We start from the raw sequence: 4,684 nt of genomic DNA, 5'->3' as shown, positions 1-4,684 counted from the left end.
CTGCAGATTTCTGAAGTTCTTCTTCTGTGCAGTTGTCTCATTCCAGTGTTCTTTCCTGTGAACCTTAGCTACCTTGGTCTCCCAAGACTCTCTACTTCATCTCTTCAACTCACAGAGTCCCAGGCACTGGCAGTGTTGCCTCTGTGCTGCAACCTAGAAATTCTCTCAGAACAGTAGCTGAAGCAATTTTAGGGCTTACCTCTTTTATTTCTATCCCATGTGCATCACTGTTTTTTTTTCTGCTTTATGTCCAGTATCTTGAAAACTGTTGTTTTACAATATTTTTCTGTTTTGTTGTTGGTGATGGGTTTTTTTCAGGTGGAAGGGTGAATCTGGTCACTTTTACTCTACATTAAGTAAACATGGAAGTCCTTGATTATAACATTTTGATAAGGTTGTGCTTCCTCGGTTTTTCACTAGCTTTGCTGCTATTCTCTCTTTAAAACTGGATATTTTCCATACAATTGTTCTTCACCCTCATCCTTCTCTCTCTGGGGGATCTCATCCCAAAGTTTCAAGTAAACCACATGTTGCTGAATCCCAAGTTTACCGTCATCATCTCAGTCCATTCTCTTAATTTCTAGATCTATCTACCCAATGGCTTACTGGTTATCTTTTTCTAGATGTCCCATAAGTTGCATGAACTCAACATATACAAAATGAATAGCCCCTCCTACATGCTCCTATCAACTAGTATTTAAATCTCCCTGTAGCATTCATCATATATAGCTCCTTGACACTAAAGAGCTTCTCAATAAAGAGGCTGAATTAAATTGAATCCCACAGATAAGGGGATCTGTCAGAGGCAGGGAAGATAAATAGTCTAAGCTAAAAGCTATCATGCTGAACAGGACCTGGTCCTTCTCTCTGAAACAACGGATTGGGAAGCAGAGCCAGTCTGGGGTACTGGTTGACTTTCCATCTCTTATCACTGTGAAGTAGATACCTGGGATAAGCAAGCATGGAAAATTAAGTGGAAAGAATGGAAGGAAGCCAACTTTCTAGGCTCCAAAATGCTAAAGATTGCCTCTTAAAACTGTGTCCAAATTAACTACTTATATTGCTCCCTTCTGTGCTAAAGTACTTATACCAAATTCATTATACATTGCTTTTTTAAGTGTTCTTGAGTCACTTTATGTGAAGATGTTTCATCTTGTCAATCATATTATAAATTTCAACTAGACATAACAACACCTATTTTCTCAGGAGCTTTGGGAGATTTTAAGAACAAGGAGCATGCCTCTTTATCACAATAGGTGCATCTCAGTAATAGGGACCATGACTCTTTTTCCTCCTAAATTTCCCCCCAAATATTGGTTATCTATACAAAAAGTAAAGATACAGGACTAGTTTGGGGTCTGCAGCCCACATCTGATCATAGCCTCATTTTCACCACACATTCTCTACCCATGCTACAGCCATGGTCCAATCATACTGAGAAGCCAAGCTATTTCACATCGGCAAACCAACTTCAGGTTTGCCTAAAGCTTGTTTGCCAGGGAAATCTTGGCACAGCTTCTCTGGATGCAGACTCCCCGGCATGTTTTTCTGCCTTTGGGGAAGTTCTCAGCACGCTCTGCCGCTCTTCAAACTGGCTGGGTGGAGTTAAACTTAACAGGGGATTTGGAGAGTAGGCCAGGCAGGTGTGAAGCCCTGTTCCAGCAACCCAAATAATAGAAAGCTTTTTCAATCATCTTGTCTGGTGCCCAGGTCTGGTTCCTCTCAGACAGGAAGCTGGGATGGCTCAGCCCTCCAAATTCCAAGACCCAGCGTTACAGACAGTGTGAAGTAATTCGACCTGCCTTAGAAGACTATTGTTATAAAGAACAATCCAACTTCTCATCAACCACACTTTATTCACATTCTGTTCTAATAAAGTTTAATAAAAATCTCCAAACTGGGGAAGGATGGCCAAAAGAGGCTTAAAATAAAGATTAAAACATGATGTTTAATAAATTAATACAAACATGGGATATCATTAATTGCCTAAATTAACAATTTTTTTAAAGCCGATAATAGCCAGTGTTGACGAAAGTATGAAAAAACAGTAATTCTCATGTACTCTTGGTAAAAATTTTTAAAGGGCATTTTGGAAGTATCTATCAAAATTTACTGTAACTATGCTTTTCAACCCAGCAATTCCAGTTCTAGTTATCTGTTCTTGAGAATTACATTCACATGTGCACAAAGATACACACTCAAGGATGCTCAATTCAGCATTATTTTTTAATGTCAAAAAGTTACAGATAATCTTAATCCTTATTAGTAAGGGTAAGGGAAAATTATTCCATATACCCACATCATGAAATACTATACCATGGGCTTCTCTGGTGGCTCAGTGGTTAAGAATCTGCCTGTCAATGCAGGGGACACGGGTTTGAGCCCTGGTCCGGGAAGATCCCACATGTCGCAGAGCAACTAAGCCCGTGCGCCACAACTACTGAGCCTGTGCTCTAGAGCCCGCGAGCCACAACTACTGAAGCCCACGAGCCACAACTACTGAAGCCCGTGTACCTAGAGCCCGTGCTCTGCAACAAGAGAAGCCACTGCAATGAGAAGCTTGCGCACTGTGATGAAGAGTAGCTCTCACTCACCGCAACTAAAGAAAGCCCATGCACAGCAACAAAGACCCAACGCAGTCAAAAATAAAAAAATAAAAATTAAAAAGAAAGAAATACTATACCACAACTCAAAAGAATAAAGAATCTCTTTGTATTATGACAATCTCTGAGAGATACTGTTAAATGACAAAAACGATTACAATATGGATAGATGATCATGTTCATGCAAAAAATAAAAGAACCTTGGAACTCTATGTCTGTATATGAAATACACTTCTACAAGGCAGCACATCAAACTGTTTACATTATTAGTGCTGGGACTCTGAGAAAGTGAGTGGATAGGGAATAGTGAGAAAAAGGGATGGCAAAGAGAGAGTTTTAAATTTGATTCTACACTTGTTTTGAAATTTAATAAAAAGGAACATTAAGAAAAACTATATTCCTTTGTACATAATCTCTTAAAGAGACGAGAGTTCAGGTCTTTCTCAGAGGAAGCGTTTTTCAATTCTGGCTATGTGGTAGAATTACTTGGGGAATTAAAAAACAAATTTGTCTCAACTCAGGCTCTGTAGGAAGCAGCGTCTGAGGCAAGGATTAAAATGCTGACACTTTATTTGGGTGATGCAAGCACAGGACAGTGAAGGTGAAGAGATAAGAAAAGTGGGCAAAGAGATGCAAAGTAATGTTATGCAGTATTCCTGTGATGCCCACACTTCACAAAAAGTACTGACCAGAAAGAGCAATTACTCAACAGGGCTTCTCCAGATATGTAAGGAGCAGCCACACCTCAGAGCAGTCCACAGAAGAGAGAAAGAGGGGGGACCCAGATCCCTCCTGTTTCTGATTTCTCATTAGCCAAGATTTGCCTCATGGTGAGCTGCCTCTCCTGCATCATCCCCTGCATCATCCAGCCCACGGCTACTCGCAAGAAATCATATCCTATGCCCTGAGGTGTGGCATTTTATCCACATCTACATAAAAAGAGAGAAGACTTGGAATAGCTGGAGCTCAGCATGTGGGTCATGAGATTCTTGCCCGTTGGGGTTTTACCTTGAGCTCCATCCAGGGCAGGGGAGGTGGGAGTTGAAGAGATGGAGGTGGTGGGGGTAGAGGGGTGTTCAGCAAGGGTCTAGCAAAGATAAAGTAGTGGAACATGGTCAGAGAGGCAAGAGCCTTCAGAAAGTTGGAGGAGATTAAGAGAAGCTAAGACGGGCACAAGACGAACACTGTAATTCTAACCCTACTCATGACTAAATAAATCAGAATGCCTGTAAACTTCTATTATTTTTAAGGCTCCCCACATTATTCGAATACTCAGCCAGCATTGAGAATCACTGCTCTAAAGCATCTATCAAAACAAACAGCCTGGAGCAAATTTCATATCATGGTGGCCTATATGTTTTTCCTTGCAATTAAAAAAATAAAAAACTACCTGTAAGGACATCTTAGAGAGCCACTGTGCTTCAGAAGCTTAAGTTATTTTAGAGAAGGTTCTGAAAGATGCAAATGCTTCATGACCTTGACTTCCTGTTTGCAAAAAGGCCACAGAAGTTCTTCATACAAGACAATAAAATTTCCCATTAGGTTACATTTAAACAGCAATTTTAGAAAGGGTAGGGAGACATAGCGGTTCCCTCAGTTGGACTAAATAGGTTTTGTTTGAAAAAGAAATAATCAGTTCACTGCCTTGGATTTGGAGGGCACATCCTTCCTCAAAATGAACAATGTCACATTTTATTTTCTCCACATAAATTGTGCTCTAACCATGTGTATCCAGATGAAACCAAAACATGAATAAAGTGATTTCTTGGGCTTTTCCTAGATACATATTTCCTGGTACAAACCTCCAGTTTTCACATTTGTACTCAATCTACTGCATGCTGGTTTACATGTGGATACAAGAAAGAAACTACTCTGAAAAGAAGTTAAATATTGCAGTCAAATGTAAGTTTCTTAGATAGCCTAATATTATTCGAATGCCTTTGCCCCTCATTCCATTTCCCAACTCCCAGCTGCCCCTTTGTCGGTTTAGCAATTAGAGTAAAAATTATCACAAGTGATGATGAACCTACCATGGATAAGATATATAAGAAGTGTCTTCAGAGATATACCACTTAAGTATA

The sequence above is a fragment of the Delphinus delphis genome, chromosome 3, assembly GCF_949987515.2.
Source record: "Delphinus delphis chromosome 3, mDelDel1.2, whole genome shotgun sequence".
Classification (NCBI taxonomy): domain Eukaryota; kingdom Metazoa; phylum Chordata; class Mammalia; order Artiodactyla; family Delphinidae; genus Delphinus; species Delphinus delphis.
Note: the sequence above shows the minus strand (reverse complement) of the source record.